Source organism: Patagioenas fasciata, chromosome 4 (assembly GCF_037038585.1).
Source record: "Patagioenas fasciata isolate bPatFas1 chromosome 4, bPatFas1.hap1, whole genome shotgun sequence".
Taxonomy (NCBI): domain Eukaryota; kingdom Metazoa; phylum Chordata; class Aves; order Columbiformes; family Columbidae; genus Patagioenas; species Patagioenas fasciata.
Window position 1 is genome coordinate 72,018,570 of NC_092523.1, and position 15,789 is coordinate 72,034,358.

Consider the following 15,789-nt stretch of genomic DNA (forward strand, 5'->3'; position numbering starts at 1 on the left):
TAGGCTTGCTTACAAAGATCACTCTGGAGAATTACTAGGTAAGGCCATGTTTATTCCTCCTTTAAATGCAGCTTTGCTTCTACTAGTTAAGATTAGCCAGTACAGAGCTGCACGCAGGAGAAAGTCAAAGGGGCTCTAAAAGTAAGAATGGTCCTTCATTATAAGTATATAGTATGCAGTTTGGAAAAGAACATCACTAGTATCAGAATCCAGTATATTTGGAATGATTTGCCAAAATCTAATGTGATAGACTGATTCATTCCTTTTAGATAACCAAGGTGTATTTTTATTCTTTGAGATAGCTAGAGAAGGAGGGGAAACATGGCCCTGTGAGAAAATGAAGAGCGCCAAGCTGTGACTGCTGTGGGACATGGAATGAAGAAAGTTGCAAGTTGCTTAAAAGGAAGATTTTGGGAGGGTAAACTGAATGTCATTAAATAAATACTTCATCTATCATAATCTGTTTTTCCTTTAAAAAAATCCCAAACTTCAAAGCTCTGAATATTGGCAAAACTTAAAGGCCAAGGGTGTAACTAGTAATGTCTTGGGTTTGAGCAACCCTCTGAAGTCTTTCTCTGACAACATACCTTTTTTGTAGTGATTCATTCCGCTTTTATTTGGGTTTTTGGTAGCAGGTTTCTTATCACTCTGGATGGACTGAACATAGTTAGTGTTGAGAAAGAGCATGTTGGAGCTTTCTGGTCAGTGTTGTTTACCAAATTGTTGAGCCTCTCAAGTAATCGCTAAACAGTCTCTTAGACCTATTCCTAATATATTTAAATAATTGATCTCTTATTACTATGTGGGTAGCTATTGAGGATTTGAAAATTACATGTACACCATCTCCATTCTGTTTGGGCAGCAGAGCAAAGTATCTGCAGTTAATAAATGTTAATCTCCATGAGGAAGAGTTAGCAGAGATACAGAGGGAGCGCACAGCCCTGGCCTTCAGCCTGGATGACTTCAGCAACTCTCAACCTTTTGTCTTTAAACATGATTTCTTTGACATTTTTACTGCCAGTAGATTTTTTTTTTTGCCTTCTCTTTGAAAGGAAAAAGGCTAGATGACTAATTTTGCTTTCGACATTGGATGTGAAAGTCTGCTTAGAAACCCCCCTGCGTTGTACAGCAGCACAAGCAGAACAAGAAGTGCCTGGTTTGCGTCAGGAGGAACATGCAGTGATGCTTCCCCTCCCACCGCTCTCCTCAGCCTCCCACAGGCCCAGCTACCAAGGCATTAACAGGAAAGTCACTGAACTTTTTAGCATGTGAGTATGCCAAGATCCAATAGTTATCCCCAGATAATGAGCAAGTCTAGATGACATGGCACCCATTCTGGTTCCTGTATTTTCTTTCCAATCACTTTCTCACTTCCACACACTGACTAAACTTGAGGGGTGGTTATATTAAAATCAGAGGAAGATTTTCTCTATTACAGATTCATCAGGGTGAGATCTCACTGACATCTGTTTCCTTCTCATCCGTGCCAGCAAAGACCAGCATGAGGACTTCTACTCGAAGACAGTCCTTGAAGTCCAGCTAAAGTCATGTCTTTCTCCTATTAGTCACGGTTGTTTCTCAGAGGTACACAGGAAAGCACTTCATATAATGTAATCCTAAATTCTGCTAAATTCATAAACAAATTATAACTGTTCTCATTGTCCTGTCTGCTTATACAGTAGACTTGTTTAATATACAGTGTCTTGCTAAAGACAAGCTTGCCAGGTGGCTGTTTCCTACACTTTTCTTTAATTCCCATCTCATTACTCAAACCTAGTAATTTCTATTTAACTAGAAGAGAACTGATACTTAATTAAACTTCATGGAAAGCATCCAGCTCTGATTTAAAGCAGAAAAATATGAAGAATCTATTACTTCCCTTTGTAAAGGTCTTGCAACAGTTAATATATGAGTTAAAAATATATATGTGCCTTCTTTCTAATTTGATTTGATTTTTTTTATCTGGCTACAGATTCCAGCCTTATGTTATTTTTATCCTCAAGACTAAAGAGTCCATTGGCACCTGGTGTTTTCCCCTTACAATTATACATCTGTATTCCGATCTTTATTTTTTTTTTTTAGAAGCTGAACAGATGGGGTCCTTAGGGTCTAATTATTGTATGCCACTCTCTCCAGTTCCTGAATAGGAGCTAAGGCTTTTTTGTACACCTTCTCCAGTCTTTCAGTAGACTGTGAAAAACATGGACAGATACAGTATTCCAGTACTAGTTTCACTCAAGCCATATAAAGGAAGAAATACCACCTCCTTAGAAGTAATGAGTGCTCCTCTGCCTCTGAACTGGATGCCCGTTGTGACTCTTAAATTGTTTTAAGGGTTCTCACCACTCCAACCATTCTCCTGGTACAACTTCATTCTTTATTACACATATTTTCTAGCAGTCCATAGCTAGTTTCAGTGAAACACATTTTGTGGAAGAGTCTGAATTTCTCCAAGTCCATGAATTTTTCAGGTAATCTGCATCACTTTGTGGTTGCCCTATCCTCCTTGTCGCACACCTCTCCAGCAGTCTTTGTGTCACCTGCAAATCTTGTCTGCAGTCATTTTGCAGGGCTGGACCCAGTACTGCTTCCCATGAAAGCACCTCCTTTTAATGATGATTTCTCATTGCCAGCTACACTGGAGGCCTACCAGGTAGCCACTCCTAATGCGATTTGCTGCATGCTCTACTTGTACTGAGTTATTTTAACCTGTTGCTTGCTTGGTTCAGGTAGCAAAACAGTTTGGCATCCAGGAGTCTTGAAAGCCTAAATGTGGTGGGACGGAAGGGAGCTGTAGTGCTCAGACTCTGCCCTGGGCGTAGAGCATCCCCTGCTGCCTCAGTCTCGGGATCACACTGTCCTGGGACTGTGTTTATTTTGGTTGTTTCATGTGAGGCAATCTCTTACCCCTTAGGTGTTGTTTATTCTTATATGGGGAAAAAGAAACAAAACTAAATCAAGTTTGAAACTGCCCTGTAAAAAGTATTTGATGCACAGCGATTCTGTTCTTTGTCTCAACTTCTACAGCCTTTTTCTAAAAGTCCCCTGTGCAAAACAGAGGGTGAAAACTTGTAAAATAAAGAGGATACAGAATAAGCTCTCTAATTATATTTGAAATCCCGAATTATACTAATAGCAGCCATGCCTATAATGTCCAATTTAGGAAAAATATGGAAGTCTTTCTCTAAGGAGTGGATTTTCACTTTTGCACATTTCATGATTCCCGAGGGTAGTCACTGTTTAAAACACACTTATTTAAATCAGATATATCATATTTATTCAGATATAACCTTCAGGGTAGCATGCAGAACTGAGGTGTTTTAGTGGTTGCATTTTCCCCACAGAACATGTTGAAGATCATCTAGATGAGTAATCAATGCCATACAACCGCTACTCCAGTTCCATTGCCACGGACAAATCCTCATGCTGATTTTCCTGGTTCTGATTACAACCTGCTGCTTTACCACTGCTGAATGGTGAAACTCACTCTATCTCATTGATACACTACTGTGATATAAATGCCTAGTTATTTTTTCCGCTGTTTTACCTACCACTCTTGATTTTGAGCTGTTTCTGTACATTTACTAAATCTACCCTCACAGTTTTCAGTGCAGGGCATTATTTCTATCCCTGTTTTATGTATAGAAAATAAGTCACAGGCTGTTCCAAGATAACAGAGGAAGTCATTGGCAAGGGCTGGCAAAAGCCCTGATATCCTGAATTGGAGTTTAATGTTTAAACCATAAGGTCCTCATTCCTCAAACAGTTCATCAGGTGTGCTCTACTGGAGTTTTGTGGCAGCAGCAGTTAAATCAGTGGGCAGTAGTACCATGGTAGCCTCTTGAAGGCTTAGTTTAGCTGTTGCATACCAGGTTTGGAGATGAAGAGCAGATTTGGATGTTCTCATTACCATCCTAATGGGCTGGGGAGGCGAAGGTCACATTCCAAAATCAGCTCCTACCTGTGCTCACAGTTCAGTTGGGAGGAGACTCAGGTGGACTTGGTGATTTGCATCTTAAAATATTTTGCTGCATCTGACAAGGTGAGTAATTTTTTTCCCTAGGACAGTATCAAAGATATTTGTAAAACTGTCATCTAGCTCCAGAATTTATTCAAACTGTAATTGCCCAGTGATGTGATTTCCCCAAAGAGATTTTTTTTCTTCCACCGAGTACTTTCTGAAAATCTAAACAAAAGTAGAGTTGCACAGCATCAGTACTGCTGGAAAACATGAACAGCTTTAATAATGAAAACAGGCAGGACAGAGAGTTTGTAGTTACTGCTGTTTAGAGTTCCAGGTGAGATATTGTTAATACTTACTGGCTTAAGTGGGCATTTTGTGAATTACTAAGGTAATTGCAATTTGTGTATTACGGAGAGGGTAGATGGAAGAAAAAACACCGTAGGTGCAATGTTACTAACACTGTCTTTTATTCCCAGAGGAAAAAACCTGTTAATGGCTCTCTTCTGCGTTTTCTTCTGAGACAGAAGACTTCCCAAGGTACAAAAGCATGTTCCTAGTGCTGTTGTTGAGATTTATCGATGCACTGCTATAACTGTGTCATATTAAGGTTCCTTAGTTTACCTTAAAGAAAGAAAGAAATACTTTTTATTGTCTGTCAAATGTACTGCATTTACCCATCACTACTTCTACTGCAACATCTCAGTGATATTTTAAGTCTCTACCATTCGTTATAATCACATTAGGTTTCCTTAGATTCGCTCAGCCCTCAATCTCTCATTCTTTACTAGAATTTAATGTCTTGTTTGTCTTTCTCTTCATTTGCAATTTTAATTTATTTTCATTAAAAGCAGTAATGCTCTTCATAATTCTGGATCTGCACTGGTCCTGTAAGCATGTTAGTTTTTAAGCAATGCAGATATTTCCTGATCCGTAATACGCCATAAACAGGTTATCCTGTGCAACTAGATGGAAGATTAGACCGGTGCTTTTGTTAGCTAGTTGAAGCACAGGCTTTTGCTAAATTATCCAGAATGCCTTTGCCTGACCATCTGTTTCAAACGGAAATGAATCTTTGGCTTTAATTATAAATCTCTTATGAATATTATTTTTATTTTCTTCTTTTCTAACCCAATCTGGCCTTTTGGAGATTGCTTGAAATCTCCCTGTATTATTTCAAATGGGGATGGGATTACCAGAGTGCTTGATAGTCTTATTTAATTTTTTTTATTAGCCTTCCTGTTAATGATTTTGAATCTATCTATGCATTTGCTTCAAGTTTAAGCAAAAATCTGTTACCAAACTGTGTTTATAAGTTTGTTACAAGATACCAAGTTATGAAGCAGTCTAAGTACAAACATGTTAAACCATACGGAAAATCCGCCCAAATCCTGCTAAATTGTTCCAATGTTTAATTACCCAGATCATTAAAAGTGTGCACCGTCTTTCTAATCTGTTTTTATAATTTCATGGTCTAGCCTTCAGATCATATTGTAATTCTTTATGTGTTGCCCATGAAGGTGTGCATAGATTGAGACCAAACACAAAAACTCCTACTTCAGGTGCCTTCTCCAAAAAAGAATTACTCATCTCAGTAAGGATTTGTCATTAAAGTGCTTTGTAATTTTTTTTTTTTTTTCCCAAAGAAAAAGTGAAGTCATTCTTTTTATTTTAAATTAGATGGGGGGCAGGGAGAAGGAAACAGAGCTCTGGGCTGGGGTGTCAGGGGAAGTCCTTACTAGTGGTAAGTTACTCTGTGGAGCTTTGATCTCCTTTCCCTTCCTCTGGTAGAGCGGCTTCCTTTCCATTCGTATTGTCAGCAATCCATTCTCCATTTGGTTTCTTCTGGCTGCCTTGGCCAACATGCCTTTTGCATCTAGCACGTACTTTTCTCCTCTGCCTACCCAGTCCAAATCACAGTACTGTCCTAACTTGCATCTTCTGTGACGCAGGGCAGCAACTCCTTTTTACGACCAAGAAAGAAGAGAAAAACAGAGTTACGCTTCTTGGCACGTTTTCAGTCTTCGCTAAAGAACTTGGCCCTTGCTAGTCAGTAAGAAGAGCTTGAGCAAGCAGAGGAATCTTTTTCCTGCCAAGCTGTCTTCCTGAGCAGAGGCCAACTTGTAGCAACACAGTGTGGAGATGAGTCAGTGAAAAATGGACTTAGGTAAACACTGTTAACTAATGTTACAAAAGTTTCTGCTGTGTTTCCAGAGACAGCTGCATTTATTTCTTCATCCAAGATCCACTGAGGTGGAGAGGTATTTGAACACTCCTAATTGAAATCCTACGGTATGTGCTGGTCTTCTCCTCATAACTTTACCCCTGCAATTTTTGGTTCCCATCCCTCCTGGTCATCAGCTGTTGTTGCATGTCATCACAACGCAAGCCCACGCATAGCACTGCTTATGAAAAAGAAAGTGTTTAGCTCATTCTCTTCAAAGGTTTTGCAACTTTAGAAGGGTGCTAGATTACCTTTATATCTTCTTGAAGGCATTTTCTCTCCAGAATGACCAGAGTGACTTTTACCCAAATGCACTTTATTCAAATGGTCTCATAAAATTCTTAAATTAAAAGCAATGTTGTTTTAAAAAAAAGCATAAAAAGAAATGAAAATGGGAGGGTTTTCTTGGTTTATATAGCTCACTGTCATTCTGCAGAAGTTCATCCAGACAAGGCATACATAAGATGCTTACATTAAATAAAAGGAGAGGAATTTCTCCACTCTTCCCTTGTGGTCAGTTAGACTGTACTTGTTAGACACTTTCTAAATGTATATTTTGTACCAGTATAATTTGCTGATGTGATTTTGCACCAATGTAATTAAACCAATACATCATATCCATGATCTCTTCTACAGTGATGGAAAGGTGTTTTATAGTAACATTGCAATATAGAATATAGATGGGTATACCTACATGGGCTTCTTTATGGGCCTTCTCATAGGGCAAATTGCTTGGTAGAAGGCAGAGAAACCTTCCTGCACCCTTTGAAAGTGCTTGACCATCACAATGCTTCTCTCTTGCCTTTGAATTGTGTCGATCTGCCTGCCCTGTAATCTCACATGGTGATTTGTGCAAAATTCTGTGCAGATCTCCCAGACATTGGATTCCATCTCCCAAAGCCTGTCATCTTTGTGCTCACTGCCACTGTTACATCAACCCGCGGGGACTTTTTTTCCTGTGTGATTTCCCTCTACAAAGTGTTTGTACAGAAAGTGTATCTACACTAAATGTTTCATACAGCTTTTAAAAGAGTCCTGAGAAGGTTTAGCTGTTACTTTATAGAGTGACAGAGGCAAATAGCTGCACACTCCTCCCTTTTCCCCCTCCATTTCTGTACTATATTCAGTAAGTGAAAATGATTCACTATGAATCATTCTTATTCCCTCCCAAGCTGTGTTCTACCCTGAAAAGTACAATATTTCTTTTCATATTCTCCATGAATACTGTGGCTGTGACGTCTTTCTCCTGTGTTTCTCCTAGAGAAGTTTAACAGCAGCCCCTGGAAAGAATGGACATCTGAGGAGCATGAGAGAAATCTGGTATTATATCTGGAACCAACACTGTGCACCTCTCGGAGAGCAATGTATCTGCTCTTGGCAAAGGGAAATGTGCTCTGAGAGTTGTTCAACTGGACCTTAAAGTTACTGGGCTATGAAATGCAGAATAATAGGATTAGAGGAGCAGGAGATGGAAGTGACCTACAGGGTTCTCTTCATTTCCCTGCAAATGAAGGCTATGGCTTTACACACTCAGCCTCTGAAAAAAAATGTCAGTGACAGGACAGATAGAATGGGTTTGTGTAAAGCAGGAAAGATGTTGATACTTCATCCAGTTCTTTATCTGTGTTTGAAGGAAGGCCTCCAAACAACAAAAGCATTTGTCAGGATTTTTACACCAGTAGATGACTGTTTACAACATGTATTCTCAAACACTGTGTATGTGTGTATTTAGTACTAGGAAATAAAAGATAAGCCAAGAGACTTGCAAACATTATATCATATGATGTTAGCAAAGTTACTCTCACAGCAAGACAAATAGTTGTATTAAGCAACCTGATCCTGGAATTTGGGCACCCTTACTTTTCCATTCATAAATCTAAACCTGTGGCTTCTGAGTGTTTATCACTAGCATTAGGTCTCTTTATACACATGGTCCTTAGGAAACGAAGCTTTGAATATTTGTTTCAGGTTCCAGCTGCTCTGCTGTGGTGTGCGAATAGTGTGCTCAGACTCATTAAATCTGCAGGGCTTGGAAGCTGTTCTCATGGTTACACCACAGATAATGTCACATGCGAGACCCAAGTGCTGCGAGACTTTGGCATGAAGCACAGTGCATGCAAGAGTTCGGCAGCAGTTCCAGAGCCGACTGTAACACATCTCCTGTTTTTCAGCTGCTGACGAAAACGTGCTTTTTAAAAAAGTCAGAAGTTAAGCAGATGTCCTTGGAGAAGCTGAAGATGGAAATATTTCTCATGTGAGCAATTGCACACACAGAGAAAGGAGGCTGCTCTGGTAAGTTTCTCGAGAGACCAGCAACCTTACCTGCAGGTCATGGGGAGCAGAATTGCTTTGCTGTTTTCTGCCTTGAGTTTTGCAGGTGAAACATAATATGGTGCTTAATGTTAAATTTTCAAGCACATAGAAAATAAAGTCCTATGGGTCCAAATTTCCCTTGGCTAAGAGGGGCCAGTACTTTTTAAAAACGTGGATAAGCCAGCTCTGCTACTGTGGCACTTCAGTTGCTTCCAACTACAAGCAGAGCTCCAGAGGCTGTTTGAAACCCACAAACTATGTTTATGGACTTAGTGTCTGAGAGGTCAAGTTGCAGTTGCCAGTACATAGCCGATAAAGTAGATGCTTTTGTGCCGCTGTTGACAGATGGCAGGGAAATCAGACGGAAATACTAAGTAGGAAATTATTAGCTGATGAAGGGAGGGAAAAAGAAGGAATCTTTTAATTTCCTTTAGGCTTGCTCGTTTCTTGAATTTAACACAGATAACCTGAAATAGTCTATTTTTTAAAACGCTGCTTCTCATTTGCTTTTGCATTGCTTTCATCTAGAGTGTGAAATTCCAAGTCACTCTGAAAAAGCTGCCCTAGGAATATTCTTGGCAATACTGCAAGCAGAAAGTACAGGAAACCTCACAAGCAAGTTTGTTCCAGCAACACTGCCATCCACGTTTCACAGCTGCAAGGACATTCAAAGCAAAGCTGAACACTGTCTTTTCCCTTTTACAGAACCTTGCTGAGGTAAAAGTACCTGGGACCAGAAAAGCTGAAGTTAATGCCACAATCACAACCCACTGGAATAAAAGGAAAAAAAGTCATCCATGAGAAAAGTTTTACAAACCAAAAATGGGGCAAGATGTTACAACCCAGTGACTGCATGACACGCTGGCCACCAGGCAGAGCAGGAAACCAAAGGGGAAATATTAAGAGCAAACATTTCTCTGCTGATTATTGCAGGCACATTTGGCAAACATCTGTAAGTGAATAAAAGCTGTGCAGTAATGACTGTTGGAAAGAGGAAGGGAGCGTTGTCTCTCCCATGTGCCTCCAGTGCTACGTCGTACAACTGCTTCTGTTCTAGTGGACCAGTGAAGTTTTTTTTGGACGTATTTTTGGAAACTGATCATAGGCTAGGTCTCTGAAAGCATATATAAGTAAAGAAAGAGGGTGTATATGTTTATGGGGGGTTAACCTCTCCAGTACTCTTACAGGTGCCCTAATTTAGCTGCTAAGCTTTGCTGCACAAGTACATTGGCTTCATCAGTGAATGAGATGAAATAGAATTTATTATTGGTACAAGACCTTAAATGTCATCTTAATCTCTGTGCCTCATCTAAAAAGTCTGTGAGATAGAAGAGGTCCTGACCACTGCATTTTGACCAGAAGATTATTCCTCTAGAAAAGATACTGTGGAGGAGACATAAAGTTGTATTGTGCTGTTAAAATACAGAGGCCTTCAGTGCTGAAAACTGCGTAAGAATTTGAAGGAAATAAATGTGATTCATAACTTTATTAGATTATTTCACCCTGTGTTTAAGTGTTCTCTTCCTTGAATGACACAGAAACTCAGCTTTGACTTGTATATACTGTTCTACAGTTTTTAAAGCTCCTCAGGGTGCTCCTAAAGAAAAGGTAATATCGCCAAAGTTATACTGAGAAGTATACTGGCATAATTGCTCTTCTGTTTGGTTTTAATCTCAGTTTTGCTTCAAGTTTACAATATAAGTAGCACGTTTAAAGTTCATTACTTTTAGAATTCTTTTCCTTTCAGGCAGTAGATGGGTTATTTATTTATTGGTATTATTTAATTTTCTCAGTTCTCTATTGGAATTGACAGATCTCTTTTTCTAATCCTGGCAACTGTAATAACCCTGAACTTGCTATTTAACTCACCTGTGTTTATTTATGAAAGATCATCAGAGAAGTCTCCTACAGTTGACAAAATACCTGTATAGCAGTGTGAATGTGTATATATGTAAACAGTGAGGCATATCAGGAAATAATGTATCAGTAATTTTTATGCGGAAGTCCGGCTTATTATTTTCTGACATATAATATTGGAATAATACAGATTTCACTAGGTAAATTACATGCGGAGTAAAATTCAGTGACAATGCGAATATTTGGCTCAATGAATTAGAATGCTTTACTGCTAGTCAGAAAAATGCAGTAAATTATCAAATTCTAGGCTGGTGAATTTATTGCAAGTGTAATCTCTAAGTAAGAACGACTGCTAATGGACTAAAGTCTAACTGGCACAGGGTTCAGAAATTAAAAGCTGTCCTCAGCATTAACAGTAAGATTTACATATATTAATATAATTCCAACTGTATGTTCCAACTTTTGAGGATACAGCACTGACTCCAAAAAGGCATCCTGGAGCACATCTTTATTTTGTGATGCCTCAGCTCCAGTTGATTCAGAGAGAAGTTAACTAATAACATTTAAGTATAGCTACATCAAAATCTTGTGTCAAACTATGTAGGTAAGTGAAAATGGAATAACAGTCAAGTCGTATGCTTTTGAGACATTTCCAAATATATTAAACCTAAGAAAATATCTAAATATATTTTTTAAGGAATTACAGGAATAGGAGATATAATTTTCTTGCAACAAATGACTTTCAAACAGAAAATACTAATCACAAAGAAGAGGAAAGTATTAACAAACACTTGATTGCACTAAATAATCCTCCTTAAAATTGTTTCTGATTGTCATGACCTTTTCTCTCATTTACCTGATCTGCATGTTATGAGTTACTAGTTGGATTGAGTGTAAAAACAAAAACAAAACCCCCAAGTCTTTCAGAATGACTTAAGTAAAACCAGATGACAGAAGATAGCTATGCTAGAACTGCAGTATTCATTATTAGAGAAATATTATATAGTAAGCTATATAGAGCACTGGGGAAAACATTGGGAGGAGGGAGTATACATTTTTTCCAGTTGTTATATTATCTTCCAAAAAAAATACAGTCGCACACAGATACTATGTTTGCAATAAAATCGACACATGGAAAAAAAGGTTCTCTAAAAATTGCAGTGTTTAAAAAAATTGTTTATTGTATACTGCAAACACATACACCAACAGTCAACTTTTGTTGTTAATAGTAGCTTTCCTTTCTTTTTAAAAAAAAAATAAATATGAAATCTTTGAATTATGCCTTATTGGTCAAACCACTACAAAAATAAAAGAATATTCTGTGTAGTTGTATAACTGGACTGCTATGGCAAGGAAAATTAGTAAATCTATATATCAGGGTAAAAAAAAAAAAAGAAAACATGAAGGATCTTTATGCCCTTCTCTTATTCATTTAACTTCAAAACCAAATTCTAGTCTGTCTCTGATAGTACGTGTGCCAGATGTGTCAGGACAGGGTTCAAGAACCTACATATAGTTTTCCATGCTGGTTCTTGCTGTGATTTGCAACAGTTACATATTGACCTAGATATCTGTACGTGGCATTTAATATAATAAAAACTCAATAATCATGATGTCTCTATAAATATCTGGTGTCTCCTTGTGAGTTTTGCTAAGATGTTGCATTTGGTGACTTCTGGTGGTATTGAGTTCCACCATTTGATTACTATGGAGAGGTATTTTTGTGTCAGTCCTGGTTTTCACACCTTTAATTTAATTGAATATCATCTTGTTCCTGGGCGGTGAGGTGCAGAGACAGAAGCTTCTGAATCACCTTCTTTATTTGATGTACTTTGACGTATCCATCTCTTTGAGTTTCTCTTCAGAAAACAGAACCTCCATCTTTTCTGTCCTTAGTCATATAAAACATTTTACAGCCCCTTAATCGCTTTAGTTCTTTTAATCCTTCTACTTCTGCAGCACACTTCGTGACATGAGGCAGCAAGTTCTGTACGGACTGGCTGCAGAGGGCTATGCTTGTTGTTGCTTCATATTAAGAAATTACAACTTTTGCTTTATTAATTGGCTTATTCCTAATGAATCCTAGCATTTTCACAGCTGCACATTCTTCGGAGACTTCAGTAAAGTTTATTGTGAAGTATCAGTGAAGTATGAAAAACAGATAACTGATGAGAAAGGGGTATAATTTACTAAATATATTCAAGATATAAGAGACTTAATAACCTTTTTTTCTCCCTGAGTGGTTATAACGTGACACAAAGGAAACATACACTTCAATCTTTTGCTAAGATTATTTTTTCCTTTGTTTTCCTTGTGTGTAAAGTAAATCACCCATGCAGAAAATGAATAGTAATGGTATAAGTACTGAAAACTATTAATCATACGATAGGCAGCAGAAGGAGAGGGCTACCTGGAGGTAGAGGATACCCTCAGACCTCATTACATGTATCTGGATTATTTACTTTTGTTTTAAGAAACTGCTTGAGTGTCATTTTAGATCCCTTTACATTGATGTAAGTGTCATGTTTGATTTGTATACATATTCTTGTATTAGCAGTTATACAAAATTATAGAGAGGTCAAAAAGATGCCTGCCAATTTCCTTATAACTATAGGAAAGGTTTGTTACATACTGTTTATGTTGCTGTGACTTTGAAACCAATGGGAAGATACTGGTGAGACAAATATCAGGTCTAGGCAAGTTGTATCTCCTGTTCATGGTGTTGATTGCTAACTGTGACTGCCTGCTTCAGGTCTAGCCCAAAGGCTTGGCAAATACAGGAGAAAAAAGAATCCACGTGCAAAGTGAAAGCATCATCTTAATGCAGCAAAAGCTCCAAGCAGCAAGGTGTGATTTGGTATTATTAAGTGCAATGTCCAAGGGAATGAGTCGTGATAAGCAAGAATTACCAAGTATTCATTTCCACCGCATTTGGCAAACCTACTCTAATATTGTTTTCATTTGTTGTGTCTAATCAAGTGTTTGTTCCTGGAAGGCATGGGAGTTGTAAGTTGGGAGTGGTGACGAGTTTTGACAATCACTAATTCTTAGAATGAGAAGTGTTTGAAAAAATTGGCCTATCCAGTTAAAATGCTGAGAAATTTCTAGACAGGTGAGATGTAGAGGCACCCAGGAGATTACACACTCTGATTCTGCATTACCAAAAAGTTACAAGGATTTCGTTTAATAGGTACACTGTGGTCAAAATGAAGTTTTACATCTTCAAAAGATTACATTACGCTTTCCTACAGGAGTACCTTAGCACTACATGAGAGCGGGCTCTTCCTGCCAGCTTAGAAAGCCATTTTACCTACTGCAAACATGAAAACTCTTTGAAATAAACAGAGCTACAAATGAGTTCTGCAGACATTGGATTACGTACAAAACGCCGTGGTTTGAAATGGTTACGCATACGCTTGCACAGAGACCACACAGGCTTTTCTTCAGTTTTGCTGGGAAACTCTTATCTACAAAACCTTCCAAAATCTCCATTATTGCTCAAAAAGTATCAGTATGAACCAGTAAATCCAGTGGTTTTTTTCATAACTTGGCTGGAATCACCATAATGACTCTCAGTATGCAATAAGATTTTCCCATTGGAGTTTGGAGAGTAACAGTTAAGAGAGCTCAAATCCTGTATTATTTTGGGCAGCTGTAAAGGAAAGTATTTTGCGTTTGGTCGAGAGAAATTACTCAAGCATGTATTTTAAATTGAAAGTGTTCACAAAACCAAAGTGACCTAAATTGAAACTATCATAGTTGTTCAAAAGCTTTAATATTTCCTTTAATTTGATCAAGGTCGGTGTGAGGATGCAGAATTATTACTAAAAGAAAAAAGTGTAAAACCCCCACTTTTTAAGGAAAGTAATTTTTGTACGTTATTTCTAGAAAGTGAATCAAACCCTGGTTTAATCCATGTAGTGATCCAAATATTGTGACTGCAACATTTTCTATCAGATTTCAGTGGAACAGCTATTGAGTTTATGTAAACTGTCGAGGGTTATTAGGCTTTCTGGTTTTCATAGTATTGGTAGCTGAGCTGTTGAAGCCTAAAGCTAAAGAGAACTTCTGCATGGAGTGATAGAGGCAGTGTTCAAAAATATTTATAGTCAAGAATAATGCAAAGAGAGAATACATGAAAGAGATTATGTAATATCAGGGATGTCAGAAGCCTCCTATATTTATGGAAAGGGACAGAGAATCAATATGCAAGTGGTGACTTAAATGTTCATTTATTGCTTTGATTTCTACATTTAAATCAAGTATGTATCCAAATACTGCTTTTCCTGACACGTAAGTATATGGATATCTTTGCTCATGTTAGAGGCTGAGAATGTTGTCTAGAGCCACGATATGAATGTGCTGCATTCAACATTTGCAACATGTGATGCTTTTGCTTCCAGCACTGAGTGATCCTGGAGATTTACTTACTCCGTTTATACCACAGCTTAAATTTCCTTTTGATTTCAGCAACAGGAAACATGGCAATGATGTTTATCTCCTGAAGGAGACACAGCAAATGGTAAGAGCAAACATCCATTCTGTCAGGTGGTGGCTATGAAAATACTACCCTACCTGAAATACCAGTAACCTATGTTTTTTGGCTCGGTGTAAATTTGTCCTGTCCCAGGCAGAGAGTCAGTTGCATTCTTTCCACTAGAGGCTGACAAGGTGATTTGCATTTCTCATGCTTTTACTTTATCTGCTCTCTGAACAAGCAGCAAATTTCAGCAGCTGGTATGGCTGTTACAGTCCTTCCCTTATTTACATAACAGGAAAGGAGAGAAGGAATAGGAGGATATCTGGAAAAAAAATAAAAGAAAAAATAAAATTGAAGTCATAGGGAAGATACTGATTCTTTCTGAGTACAGCAATTTGAGTCTATAATAAATGGGGTCAGATTAAAAAAAATAAAGAACCATAACAAATATCATGTGCACTTATTATTCTGTAATGATTTAAGCTATCTGGCTGTTTCTGGGAAGCATCCCATATGCCATGATTATTACTAGTGACAGCTGTCATTTGTTGGTAGTTCCTCCCAGATTGCTCAAGCCAATCAGATAAATAAACCTGCTTGCCTGCTATTACCAGTTAGTACTTGTTTGGCTGCATGTTTTCCTTTATGTCAGAACTCTGACCAGAACACTTAAGTATTAAATCATGAAATTCTGACACAATTTGTGGAATCTTCGTAGACAATGAAGTACTGACTCATTGATATGTTTCTACTGTACAATAGATGCACTCCTGAAGTGGAAACACATACTCCCTCAAATAACATCATTATTTTCACCCAGAAGCCTTTGTAACTTTTCTGTGGAAAGATCCCTCTGTCAGATAGGGAATGGCTACAGAACAGGTATCTTATCTACCCAATCTGCCTACAGTAGATGGAAAATGATAATGCTTAACATTTTCTTTAATGACCCAT

General features: G+C 38.0%; 1 long non-coding RNA gene across 2 annotated transcripts; it reads left to right on the forward strand.

Annotated features, from left to right (window-relative positions):
* The first annotated feature begins 917 nt into the window (after window positions 1-917).
* On the forward strand, window positions 918-11,980 carry LOC139827844 (uncharacterized). 2 transcript variants are annotated; one of them, XR_011738910.1, is made up of 3 exons: window positions 918-4,501; window positions 6,176-8,477; window positions 9,027-11,980. It is a non-coding gene; the product is annotated as an uncharacterized lncRNA (long non-coding RNA). The 2 variants fall into 2 exon arrangements; XR_011738909.1 differs by having other exon boundaries at window positions 918-8,477.
* Window positions 11,981-15,789: the final 3,809 nt, after the last annotated feature.